The 14,247-nt window shown below is 44.9% G+C and overlaps 1 long non-coding RNA gene across 2 annotated transcripts in view; it reads left to right on the top strand.

The window, feature by feature from the left end:
* Positions 1-215: 215 nt before the first annotated feature.
* Positions 216-14,247, top strand: part of LOC140484538 (uncharacterized) — a 34,623-nt gene continuing 20,591 nt past the window's right edge. The window contains exons 1-3 of one of the 2 annotated variants that reach the window (XR_011962246.1): positions 216-290; positions 452-545; positions 13,159-13,268. This is a non-coding gene — a long non-coding RNA (uncharacterized lncRNA). The remainder of the gene's footprint in view (positions 291-451; positions 546-13,158; positions 13,269-14,247) is intronic. The other variant, XR_011962247.1, reaches the window with a different exon arrangement.

The raw sequence follows: 14,247 nt of genomic DNA, 5'->3' as shown, positions 1-14,247 counted from the left end.
AAAAGTGAACTCTGCTCTGGTTCACCTCTGGGTTCTCTGATGTCCATTTGTTCATTATCTAGCTTCCTCAGTCTCTCATGGGTGTATTTTTGCTCTGTTTAGTATTTTACTATTACTTTCACAGCTGTTTTGTAAATGAATTGAAAAATGTAGAGCTGGAAAAACACAGCAGGCCAGGCAGCAGCCGAGGGGCAGGGGAATCAATGTTTCGGGCATAAGCCCTTCTTCAGGAATGTAAATGAATTGTCCACTGCTGCCCGGCTCCTGACCATACGCTGTTCCATTATCAGGTTATTTTTTCCACAATATCTTGGAAAGTCAAGAATTCTTTTTTCCAATAAGCGAGTGCATTTTCCTTAAATTTCTGACAGTTAAATTCTGCACCATTTTCATTCCCTGTCATTCATATTGCACTCCCTGACACATCAACTGTGTATTTCTCCTTCCACAGAAACCAGTGATCAATGCCAAAGCCTTGTTGCCAGTGGAGAGGGTGATGTTTGACTTCCTTGTACTGCTGCAGTTTGTATGGTGAAGGTGGTTGGGTAAGCGATATTACAGATTATTCACTCAGTGATATTGAAGAATAGAAGATATCTGTACAAATCATCATGGTTTTAATTTCACAAAAATATTATTAAGAACTTTTGACATAAGGCTACAGATGGAGAATATTGTGTCCAGTGACCACAACCATTGCCAAATAAGCAGTTTTTCAAGAATGCCTTAAAGGAAGAAAGTAGATCTTAGAGGGTTAGAGTGGGGATTCCAGACCATGTTCCCTTGGAGTCTATAGAAACAGTCACACAGGTGAACTCAAAAATAAACACATCATTGAGAGTCTGAACTAAAATGAGTTATTGAGATATGAAAGGGTGTGTGGTGCAGGGAGATAGGAATGATTACAGCCAGGAATTAATTCAAAGGTGCGAAAGTAAATTGTTGCTTATAAATGGGAGTCTTTTGATTGATCAGCAAGTTTTGGTACAAGTGAGCACTTCGGCAGTAGAGTTTTCAATATTCTTGAGATTATCGGGAGGGTGAATGTGGGATGCTGACCAGGAGTGGGTTTAGATAGTGAAATCTAGAGTCAACAAAAAGAATGAATGAGAGTTTCAGCAAATGAGCTGAGACTGTGGTGAGGTCAGGTGATATCACTGAAGTCGAAATAGTGGACTTGGAGGGGGTCCGGCCTGTCATCCTCACCTCATTCAGTTGTTTGTCAGTTTGTGAATCTAGTCTGTAACAAGCTCAGGAGCTGAGTGGCCCAGGCAGAACCCAAACTGGGCATCGCTGAGTAGGTTACTGCTGAGCAGTTGCTTGACAGCACTGTTGATGACACCTTCCATCACTTCACTGCTGAGCAAGTGTGGAATGATATAGGGGAATTGGCTGAGTTGGATCTGCCCTGTGTTGTTGTGTTGGAACATCCCTGAGCGATGTTCCACAAAGTCGGTAGGTGCCAGTGCTGGAGCAGTACCTGCCTTGGTGGGCAGCAGGTTCTGGAGCACAGCCATCAGCACTGTTGCCAGAATATTGGCAGGGCCCCTAGCCTTTGCGTTACTTATCCATTTCTTGATCTGATTTGAAATGAGATTTAAACCAAGTCGATTCATATCTGTGATGTCAGGGACCAATGGAGAAGGCTCATCCACTTGGCACTCCTGTCTGAAGATTGCTGCAAATGCTGTTGTCTTATCTGTTGCATGGATATGTGAGACTCCTCCATCGATAAGGGTGGGGATATCTGTGATGCTGTAATTGTCCATCACCATTCCTGACTAGGTGTGTTAGGACTGCAGAACTCAGATCTAATCCATTGTTTATGGGATCACTTATTTCTATTTGGTGTTGCTTGTGCTGTTTGGCACGCAGGTTTGGTAGCTGCACCAGGTTGGCACCTCATTTTTAGGTATGCCTGGTACTGCTGACATGCCCTCCTGCATTCACTATTGAACCAGGGTTGATTCCCCTGGCTTGATGTTAATGGTTGAGTGGGGGATATACCAGGCCATGTGATTTCAGATCAGGCTGGAGTACAGTTCTGCTGCTGTTGTTGGCCGACAGTGAGACAGAAGTTGCAGGGTCAAGAGGGCTGATTGTGTGGTTGTATTTGCTAGTGCATTGGTAGATGTAATGTGGTCCATCCAGTTTCATTCCTTTTTAGATTAGATTAGATTACTTAGTGTGGAAACAGGCCCTTCGGCCCAACAAGTCCACACCGACCCGCCGAAGCACAACCCACCCAGACCCATTCGCCTACCTTTACCCCTTTACCTAACACTACGGGTAATTTAGCATGGCCAATTCACCTGACCTGCACATTTTTGGACTGTGGGAGGAAACCGGAGCACCCGGAGGAAACTCACACAGACACGGAGAGAATGTGCAAACTCGCACACAATCAGTCGCTTGAGGCAGGAATTGAACCCAGGTCTCTGGCACTATGAGGCAGCAGTGCTAACCACTGTGCCACCATGCCGTCCTTTGTTGAGACTGTGCAGTGATTAATAGAATGAATGATTTGATGGCCCACTGTCGGGTTTCTTTCCCTCAAGGACATTGTCAATGGCAGAAAAAACATCCCCAATATTTCCATGCCAAACAGTAGATTCTTCATTCCAATTATTCTTTTCTTGACTTCAGAGCCACCCTCCACCGATTTGGGATTCAAACCTGAACTTCAGTTGTATATTTTAATATTCTTGATAAATGATAAATACGACGGGTTTGTTCACTTATTTTTAGAATCACTATCACAGGTTTTGTTTTTTTTTATTTCAAAAACAATGTCCATTATCCTGTCTCCTCCATCCTCCCCTCCAACAACAAGAGTGAGGAGCACATGGAGTTTCTCTGTCAATAACATTGAGATAATCCGATCAGCTGCCTCTGCTTCTTTCCTCCCTCTCCACTAGCCCACCGAGCCAAACTGCCTCACAAGAGTGCTCCTTATTTTAGTCCTAAACTTGCATTTCCTCGAGTCCCTTGTCAAGCCTTATTAGAGGTCATCTTGACCATTTACCCTAGTGTAGATAAATCATGGACATTCCAAATCTGTCTCATCCTCCTGCTTGTCACCGCCCTCCCCACCCTTTCCAATTCACAGATATTGTTCCATGATCTATCTGTATTTTCTGGTTATGTCCTTCTCTCCCATTCTGCTAAAACCTAATATTTGACCCCACCGTCATTGGAAAATCCTGCTCCGTCTCCACTCTCCCTTTCCTTTCTGAATTCCTTGTATTTGGTGTCCCTCCAGGATCTATCCTTGGTTCGTCCTGTTTCTCACCTGCATACTGCCAGGAGGTAACATCGCCCAAAAGCACTGTGTTAGGTTTCACATGTACACTGACAATGTCCAGCTCTCCCTCCCCATCATCCCTCTCCATTACTCCACTGTTACTCAGTTATCAAAGTGCTTACCACGCTTCAATTAGCTGCAATTCACTCCAATGAAACACTGCAATTGTTAAACCCATTGCCTTCAGTTGTTATTCCAAATACATTTTCCTTACTGCTGTGTCCTTCCCTCTCGCTGGGAAGTATCTGAGGCAGAACTACATTCTTCACAATATTGCTCTCATATCTGACCCCAAGGTGATATCCTGATCAGACATCCACACAATCACAAACACCACGAATTCCAATCTCTAAAATATTGCTTGTCTCCTTTTCACCCCAGCTCCATTGCTCCTGAAACCTTAACCTGTGTCGGTGTTGCCTTTAACTTGACAAATCTGAAACAGAATCCTTGATTCCGCGACTGACCCAGAATCTGCTTCAAGACTCACCCGTAATGGGGCACATCCTCTCCATATTTACCCTGTCAAACCTCGACAGAATCCTGTTTGTTTCAAAGAGATCTGCTCTCATTCTTCCAAAGTCCAGTGAGTAGATTCCCAACTTGTTCAGCCTTTATTTACAGGATAATCCCTATAAAACAGGGATGATCCCAAAGGATCTTCTCTGAAATGCCTCCAATAAACTACTCTATTTCGTTATCTAAGGCGATCAAATCTGTTCACGTTACTCCAGTTGAGGTCTCACTCGCCATTTGTTTAGTTGCCCTAAGGTATATACTCCAAACTCTTATATTGCAAACTCCTTGAAATAAGGGACAACATTCCATTCCCGTTCCTGATTTCCTGTTGTTACTGTGTGCTAGCTTTGTGTTTCCTGCTCATTCCACCCCCCCCTCCCCCTTTCTGGTGCAGCTTTCTACATTTTATTCCAAGTTATACTCCATTTGCCAACTTGTTGCCCACTTTTCCTGTGAATATCTCTCTGTAAACTGTTTATAATCCTCTTGGAACATTCCTGTTATGCCTTTTCTAGGAGATATCCCCCCTCATTATTCGAAACACTTACTGGGAGCACTGGGCATTGGGAAGCATGCTCAGTTGCTATCTTTTTGGGGATACTCTGTTTAATGACTGGGAGGAGCTTGTTGCCCATTGGTCAGAATGGAGACAACTTGTCCATTGAGCTGCATGAGCCTTTCACACCCCATGTCTTATTGATGAGGCACAGCGACTGCACAGAATAAAGAAAAGGAAGCAAATACTGCTCTCCATATCTGACTGAATCTTGGATCATTCTGTCCCATGTTCAGTCACATGAAGTCCCAAGGTGGAAACTCATAGAAACCCACACATATTTGCCCCTGAATTGCCTGCTGACCTCGACCAGGGGTAATGTGTACAGTCAAGACGGCACGGTGGCACAGTGGTTAGCACTGCTGCCTCAGAGCACCAGAGACTCAGGTACAATTCCTGCCTCAGGCGACTGACTGTGTGGAGTTTGCACATTCTCCCTGTGTCTGCGTGGGTTTCCTCCGGGTGCTCCGGTTTCCTCCCACAGTCCAAAGATGTGCAGGTCAGGTGAATTGGCCATGCTAAATTGCCCACAGTGTTAGGTAAGGGGTAAATGTAGGGGAATGGGTGGGTTGCGCGTCAGTGTGGACTTGTTGGGCCGAAGTAATCTAATCTAATCATCCTGGGCCAGGAGGAGGGGATTGTATGAGTTTCAAGCTTGAACTGACAGTGACGGATTTTATAAACTTGTATTACAGGTGTACATTCAGATGGGAATCTCAGTCATTGTAACGCCAAACTCTGACAGAATTACTCAATACATCATGACCTGGATATTCATATTGTGTGAGAGTATTGTGTTCCAGATCAATGCCATTTGCTGCATTGAAGTTCTCCTTTGAATCAAACCATCCTCTCAATAGATCTTCCCAAATCTTCAACATGTGTCCTGTAATTTTTGTATAATGAGCTGACGGGTGTAAGGTTTATTATTATAATATGTAACTTTTGTAAACAGCTTTGTCACAGCTCTCCACAATTTCCTTTGCTACGAGGAGAATAGTCTCAGTTTTTCCAAACCCCTGATTCCACAATGTCTGTTTGCTCTCTATAAGGTACACATCAGGATTGTGTTGGAACATTCTCCACTTGACATCATCAGTGCAACCCCCCCCCCCCCCCCCCCAACAATATGAAAGAAATTGAACATCCTCCAGGGTAAAGCACTGTACCTGAGTGGTTTCCCATCCACCACCTTCAGCGTTCTCTCTCCCCACCCCCGAGGGACAGTGGCATCACTGTGTGAAAGATCAAGTCAGCATTGTCCTCCCAGACCATAGGACTGCCCTCTCATTAGAGAGAGATGCCGGTGGTGGTTAACCTGAATATTACCACAGCGCAGGCAAGGGGATAGGTTGAAAAGGAGAGTCCATTAATTGTGGATGGTTATTCTTGATGTGTATTAGCAACACACATGTCACATGAGTAATTAATGTTAAAAAATCCCCACAAATTCTGCAACTAAAATCCCTCATTCCTTGAACCATCCTGGTAAATCTCCTGTGCCCCCTGTCAGGGACCCTGCCATCCTTCCCAATATGTGGGCGATCTCTGGTATTCACAGACCCAGCTGCTCTGTGTTCCTGTGGGTGATGTCATAGAGCAAAAGTTCCACTAAACCTCACTGTCTGGAAGTGAGTGAGAGACAGAAATCCCGATGGCATTTCAGATATATTTAGGAACACACTTGCAATGCCAAGGCTGACAGGTCTATGGGCTCAGTGCTGGAAAATGGGATTAAAATAGTTAGCTGGGAGATTTCTTTACAGCATAAACCCTATGGACCACAACAGCTTTTTCTGTCATGTAGACCACAGATGGATAATATAGGAATATGACAAGCCACAATAGAAACCAGAACAGAGAATGTGATATTAGAATACGTGATTGATTAATGTTTTTTTTTTGGAGGAAAATGTGACAGAGGTTAAGCGGGACATTGTGGAGCTCAGGGTTCAGGAATCTGAAATAAAAATGGGTTATCCTGAAGGTTGGAATTAAAGAAAGGCACATCACAGAGATTTGTGAGGGTGGACAAGATTAGAGATAAGGAGGATGTTGAGACTGGAGGAGATTAGAGATTGGAGGATGTTGCAGAGATTGAGATGTTTTTGATCCCAGAGATAGTGATAGTTCTGAGACTAGAGAGGAATTATAGAGATAAGGATGAGTTGTTAGCTTTCCCAACCCGACCTCTTTACTGATAATGATTGTTTCTCTGTCCACAACTGCCATTGCCTCCATAGGCCTGCGACAATGAGAGTACACAGATAGTATGTTCCCATTAAGGCCAAGGCTGGGAGGCATCGAGAATGCAGCATGACCTGAGAAATTGAGGCTCTGGTCAAGAAAAAGAAGAAAGGATATGGCAGGTACCGACCACTGGGTTTGAGTGTGTCCCTAGGGGACTATAAGGGCAGTAGGAGTATACTCGCGGGAAACCAGGAGGCAGAAAAGGGGACATGAGATAGCTTAGGAAATAGGTTTAAGGAGAATCCAAAGATATTCTACAAATACACTAAAGACAAAAGAATAACTAGGCAGAGAATAGTGACCCTCAAAGATCAACAAGACTGTCTATGGAATAGCAGGAGGTGGGAGAGATTCTATAAGTATTTCATGTCAGTTTTTACTGAAAGGGGATATGAAAGTTAGAGTTGTTGGAGAAATAAATAGTGATAACTTGGCAAGTGTACATATTACAGAGGAGGAGATACTGGAAATCTTAAAATGCATAAAGGTGGATAAATCCCTGGAATCTGATCAGGTGTATCCCAGAACTTTGTGGGTAATTAGGGAAGTTATTGCTGAGCCCCTCGCTGCGATATTTGTATCATCGATCGCCACAAGTGAGGTGCGGGAAGACTGGCGCCATTATTTGAGAAAGGTGGTAAGGAAAAGCCAGGGAACTATAAACAGGTGAGCCTGAAGTCAGTGGCAGAGAAGTTGTTGGAAGGGATTCTCAGTGACAGGATTTACAAGTCATTGGAAAGGCAAGAATTGATTAGGGAGAGTCAGCATGGCTTTGTGCATTGAAATCAGCAACTTGACTTGAAAAGGCACAAAGTTTCACATAACACACTGGTTAGCAGGTTCAGTACCATAGAATTCTGCCGGAACTAGCTGTTTGGATACGGAATTGGCTGGAAGGTCAAACAGTCATAGATGGACAGCACAGAAACAGAGACCCGTCGGTCCAACCAGTACATGATGATCAGATATCCCAATGCAATCTAGTCTCCCCTGTCAGCACCCGGCCCATATCCTTCCTATTCATATACACATGAAGATGCCTTTTCAATGTTGCAATCGTAATGGCCTCCACCACTTTCTCTGACAGCTCATTCCATACACGTACCACCTTCTGTGTGAAAACGTTGCCTCTCAAGTCTCTTTAAAGTCTTTCCCCTCATACCATAAACATATGCCCTCTACTGCTGGGATCCCCCACGCCAGGGAAAAGACGTTGTCTATTTATCCTATCCATGCACCTCATGTTTTTATATACATCGATAAGGTCACCTCTCAGCCTCCGACGCTGCAGAGAAAACAGCCCCAATCTATTCAACCTCTATTCAACCCCCAGCCTAGCTCAAATCCTCCAACCCTGGTAACTTTCTTGTAAATCTTTTCTAAACCCTTTCAAGTTTCACAACATCCTTCCAATAAGAGGGAGACCAGATTTGTACGCAACATTCCAAAAGTGTCCTAACCAATGTCCTGTACAGCCACAACATGACCTCACAACTCCTGTACTCAATACTTTGTCCGATAAAGGAAAGCATACCAAATGCTGCCTACATTATCCTATCTACCTGCACTCCAAGGTCTCTTTGTTCAGTAACACTCCTCAGGACCTTACAATTAAGTGTCTTAGTCCTGCTAAGATTTGCTTTCCCAAAATGCCAATCCTCAGCCCATTCACCCATCTGATCAAGATCCCATTGTACTCTGAGGTAATCTTTTTCATTGTCCACTACACATCCAGTTTTGGTGTCATCTCACTAACTATACCTCCGATGTTCACATCCAAGTCATTGATATAAATGATGAAAGGTAGTGGATCCAGCAGTGATCCTTGTAACACTCCACTAGTCACAGGCCTCCAGTCTGAAAAGCAACCCTCCATCACTACCCTCTGTCTTCTGTCTTTGAGCCAGTTCTGTATCCAAATGGTTAGTTCTTCCTATATTCTATGAGCTCTAACCTTGCTGAACAGTCAGTGTCATAGTGGAGGGTGCTGTTTGGACTGGAAGCCTGTGATGAGCAATATGCTGTCAGGCTGTGTACTGGGTCCACTGCTTTTTGCCATTTATATAAATGATTTCTATGTGAATATAGGAGCTATGGTTAGTAGGTTTACAATCGACACCAAAATTGGAGGTGCAGTGGACAGCAAAGTTACCCGAGAGTGCAATGAGACTCTGATCAAATGGGCTGAGGAGTGGCAGATGCAGTTTAATTTAGATATATGTGAGGTTCTGCATTTTGGAAAAGCAAATCAGGGCAGGACTTCTACACTTAATGGGAAGGTCCTGGGGAGTGTTTCTGAACAAAGAGATCTTGGAGTGCAGGTTCATAGTTCCTTGAAAGTGGAATCATAGATAGGCAGGGTAGTGAAGAAAGTGTTTGGTGTACTTGCCTTTATTGTTCAGTGCATTGAGTACAGGACATTCATTCAGCCACTTCTGGAATTCTGCTTTCAGTCCTGATCTCCCCGCTATCGGAATGATATTGTTAAACTTGAAAGGATTCAGAAAAGATGCAAAGATTTTGCCAGGGTTGAGGGATTGAGCTATAGGGAGAGGCTGAATAGACTGAGGCTGTTTTCACTGGAGAATCGGATGCTGAGAGGTGACCATAGAGGTTGATAAAATCGTGAGGGACAAAGATAGGGTCAACAGCCAGGGTCTTATTCCTGTTTAGGTGAGTCCAAAACTAGAAAGCACAGGCGTGAGGGAAAAGATTGAAAAGGGATATTAGGGGCAAAGTTTCAAGCTGAACGTAGTATGTGTATGGAATGAGCTGCCAGAGAAAGTGTGGAGGCTGGTACAGTTACAACATTTAAAAGGCATCTCACTGGATATGTGATTGGGAAAGGTTTAGAAGGCTATGGGCCAAGGACTGGCATATGGGACAAGATTAATTTAGGATATCTGGTCAGCATGGACAAGTTGAACTGAAGGGTCTGTTTCTGTGCTGTACATCTCTATGACACTGATAAATTAAAATTAAGATAGGTTTCTCTTTTATGGAGAGTTAGCAGAAGGCCAGACAATTCTCCTTGGAGCTGAGAAGGTTAAGCAGTGATTTCGAACAGGAGTTGATTTGTTTCCAGGGTATTTCATTTACAGAGAGACAGAGCGAGAAATTTTTAACGTCACAATTTTTAGTAACTATTTTCAGGTAACTGGCAAATAATGCAAAGAAAAATGTGAAGATTATTTTACTCAGTAAGTTCTGAGCATCTGGAACAGTTTGACCAACAGCTGGATGTTGATTCAGTAGTTATTGTCAAAATAAATTTGAAATTTAACATTTTTAAGGAAGGATTTGGAGGGCTATGTCCAAATGGGAGGTGAGTTGGGACTGACTGGCACCATCTCCAGAGGGGGAGAGTACAGCTCCAATGGGCGGAATAGCCCCCAGCCCCTGTGCTCTGTGATACTGACCCATTCACTGTAAATGATGAAGCTTATCACAGGGCAGAGCCGTAGAGATGTACAGCATGAAAATAAACCCTTTGGTAAAACTGGTCCATGCTGACCAGATATCCCAACCTAATCTAATCCCATTTGCAAAACACTTGGCACATATCACTCTACACCCTTCCTATTCATATACCCATCCAGATGTCAAATGGTTTAATTGTACCAACATCCTCCACTTCCGGACAGAAGATTCCATACATGCACCAACCTCAGTGGGGAAAAATATTGCCCCTCAGATCCATTTTAAATTCTTCCCCTCTCATCTTAAACCTATGCCCTCTCATTCTGGACTCCCCGACCCCAGGGAAATGACCTTGTCTTTAAATCCTACCAATGCCCCTCATGGTTTTATAAACCTCTATGAGGTCAACCCTCAGCCTCTGATACACCTGGGAGGATCCCACCACTCAGGTCACAATGGGGCCTGGCTGATTGACACAGCTTCAGACCAATGGGAGAGTTGGCATAATCCTCCAGCCAATGGGAGTGAATGAGGGGTGGGTCCAGCAGGCCTACACATGACCATCAGTTTTGCAGGCGCAGTGTCACTGTGAGGGGGGACTGAATCTGAAGGAGTGGGAGAGACAGCAGATACTGGGAGAGAGATGGAGTTAGTGTGGACTGGGAAGGTTGATAAACACTGTTTTCGTCTGCTGGACCTGAATTAGATACTCCGGGTAAATTAGAACCAGAAGAACTGCGGATGCTGTAAATCACACACAACAACCAGAAGGTGCTGGAAAAGCTCAGCAGATCAGGCAGCATTTGTGAAAAGAAATCAGTTTGCATTTTCGATCCAGTGATGCTTCCTCAGGAACTGATGTTACTGAGAAAAAAAAAGTCTGTTTTTATGCAGAAGGTAGGGATTAAGGAGTAAATGATAGGTGGGGATAGAGTCCAAAGAGAGAGATAGGAGCAGTTGGACAAAGGAGTGAATAACGATCTGATGCGGGGAGGGGGAGTAGCTGTTTATGGGGACTGTTAGTGGCTAACCATAGGTAGTGTGTAATGGCAGGCTACATAATAACAAGGCCTGGTATGTGGGGTAGGAGGGAAAGACACTAGGACGTGGAGAGTTCAGGACCTAAAATCATTGAATTTGATGTTGAAGCCAGAGGGTTGCAGGGTTCCCAAGTGGGAGATGAGGTGTTGTTCTTCCAGCTTGTGTTAAAGTGTGGCTCTGGAAAAGCACAGCAGGTCAGGCAGCATCCAAGGAGCAGGAGAATCGACGTATTGGGCATGTCAGCACTTCATCAGAAATGTGGGTGGTGGAATACGGCTGAGAGATAAATAGGGAGGGGTGTTTGGGGTTGGAGGGAAGGGAGCTAGGGTGGCAATAGGTGGTTGTAGATGGAGGGTCATGGTGAGAGGGTGGAATGAACAATTGGGAAGGAAGATGGGCAGGTGGGACTGTTCAAGAGACCAGTGCTGAGTTGGAGGGTTGGATCTGAGATACGTTGGGGGATGGGAGATGAGGAAACCTTGATGCTGTGTGGTTGAAAGTTCCCAAGGTGGAAGATGAGGTGTTCTTCCTCCAGGTGACGGGTGGCTCGGATTTGGGGATGGAGGACTTGCATGTCCTTGGCAGCGTGGTGACGGAGGGGGTGGGGGGTAACCGAAGTGGTCGGCCACAGGGCGGTGGGGTTGGTTGGTGCATGTGTCCCAGAAATGTTCCATGAAATATTCCACAGTTTGGCATCCTGAGAGCAAGGGACACAATAGGTGAGGTGTTTGGGTGGGCAGGGAAATCTCTGCTGGATGTGGGAGGATCCAGTGGTGCCTTGGATGGAGGTGAGGGGAAGGTGTGGGCACAGGTTTTCCACCTCTTGCAGTGGCAAGCGAAGGTGCCTGGAGTGGAGGGTGGGTTGGTGGGGACCGTGGATCGAACGTGGAAGTCACAGAAGGTATGATCTCTGTGGAATGCTGAAAGGGATGGGGAGGAAAATATATCTCAGGTGGTTGGATCTGATGGTGGAAAGAGCAGAGGATGATGCATTGTATCTGGGTGGAAGGTGAGGATGGTGGGATTCCATCTTTGTTGCATTTGGAGGGGTGGGGTTCAAGGGCAGTGGTGTGGGAAGTGGAGGAGATACACTGGAGGGCATTGTTGACCACATGTGAGGGGAGATTGCAGTCCTTGAAATAGGAAGCCTTTTGGTATATTCTGAAGTGTTCATCCAGATTGCACCAAGCTTCACTGGAACACTGCAGTAAGCATGAGACAGAGATGTTGGACAGGGAGCAGTCTTGTGTGTTAAAGAGCAGGTAACTGGAAGCTCAGGGTCTTTTTTGCAGGTACAATGTAGATCATCAGCCACCATTTCCACCACCGCCACTGAGATGCTAGAAGGTTCCTGTCTCCTCCATTAACAGCTTTCCACCTTCCCACTCCTTTATCTTTCCAAATGTTCCCGTGTCTCTTTGGGCTCTGTCCCCACCTATTATTTACTCTTTAACCCCTATCTCCTGTAGCCCAAAGATCTGTAGGTTCGGTGAATTGGCCCAGCTCAGTTTACCGTAGTGTTCAGGGATGTGCATTTAGCGGAAATGGAGAGTAATAGAGTAGGAGAATGGCTCTGGGTGGGATAAACTTCGGAGGGTGGGTGTGAAATTGTTGGGCCAAAGGGCCTGTTTCCTGAAGGGATTCTAATTTTCCCAGCTGTCATCGGTTCTGAGGAAGGGTCACTGGACCCATGATGACCCATGGTGTCTGCAGGAGGCGGAAAGGGGAGAGTGGCAGCAGAAACCAGATGAAATGTATCAGTGTAGACTGGGAGGGTTTAGTTACACTCTGTGCAGGTCGTTAGTCTGAATTGGAAACTCTTGGTCCCATGTTTGGAGCAAAGGGGAAGATGGCTTGGGCCTCAGGCAGTGAGAGGTCCTGGGTTATAGCCACCATCTTTATTTGGGGCAATGTACAGAAAGGAGCATGCACGTGTCCTCTTCCTGGGTGGGGACGGGGTGATTTGAAGAGGAGCATTTACACATCAAACACATACCGAGAGAAGTGTTTGTCTTCACTATTCATCTTGCACTGACTGTGAGCTTTGTTTTGTGAATTCATTTTATAGGATATTAATTGAGGATAATTGAGACTGGGATCTCAAAAAAACAAGTTTCTACATTCAGCGGAGTCCTCAGGATCTGAATATCATTGGGATTTAACTGTGGAATGAGAAAGGTTTGTCTGTTCTGTCTGTGGGAAAATATCTTCAATATTTTTGTCAAGCCAAAAGCAGAAAGATGTTCAAGTTCATAGTTGAATCACCCTTGGGATATGTGTTCAATTCTTGGCCCTCTAGATGTGGAAGGAGGTATTGGCCTGAGAGAGAGCACAGATTTATCCAAATTACACCTAGTCTTCTTGCAGGAACTGTCAGATTTAGTCTCAATCATCCACTTTATAATGTTAATCTGTAAACTCCCTACTTCCAATTCTCTGCAAATTTCTCGTGGACTCAAATTCCAGCACCATTTCAGGTGGAACGTTCCAGATTCTGACAACTGTCTGTTCATTCAGAAACTGCTGAAGTCCATTTTGACTCTGGGGTTACAAAGGGCTGAATTGAAAGATGCAGTGCTGGTCCTGAGCTCCCATTGAGATGCATTGGAACAGTACAGGAGGGTGGGGCAGAGTAGGTATGAGCAGACAATGAAAATGATAGGGCTGCTTGGCTCAATGAGAGTGTTCTGGAGTTGGGTGTAAACAGACTGATGTGAGATAGGGAGAAGGTGAAGCTGAAACTCCGTTTTAGTTCAGGCCTTTCAGAAATTCACAGTCCAAATGGGAATAGCCAATTTTTCAGTGATACCTGTGGAGTATTTAAGTTTTTAAAGTATGACATTTCAGCTTAAGTAAAGATTTTTTTTGTTATTATAATGGACATGTATGAAGTGAAGGAAGGTTACTCACTCATTTAAATTCTCTTCATGGGAGTAACGAGATGAATGTAGAGAGACGTTGTGACAGGAGCCCTCAGACCCGTGGTGGGCTCCTCTTGCACAATGTGGGAAATAAGGGCCGCTTCCAGTGTCCCTGACGGCTATTTGTGCAGCAAGGGTTCCCATCTGCAGCTACTGGGAAACTGCTTTTCAGCGCTGGAGCTGGGAGTGGACTCACTGTGGAGCATCTGCAATACTGAGAATGTTATGGACAGCAC

This window comes from Chiloscyllium punctatum, chromosome 13 (genome assembly GCF_047496795.1).
Source record: "Chiloscyllium punctatum isolate Juve2018m chromosome 13, sChiPun1.3, whole genome shotgun sequence".
Taxonomy (NCBI): Eukaryota; Metazoa; Chordata; class Chondrichthyes; order Orectolobiformes; family Hemiscylliidae; genus Chiloscyllium; species Chiloscyllium punctatum.
Note: the sequence above shows the minus strand (reverse complement) of the source record. Positions and strands in the feature narration are given on the sequence as shown.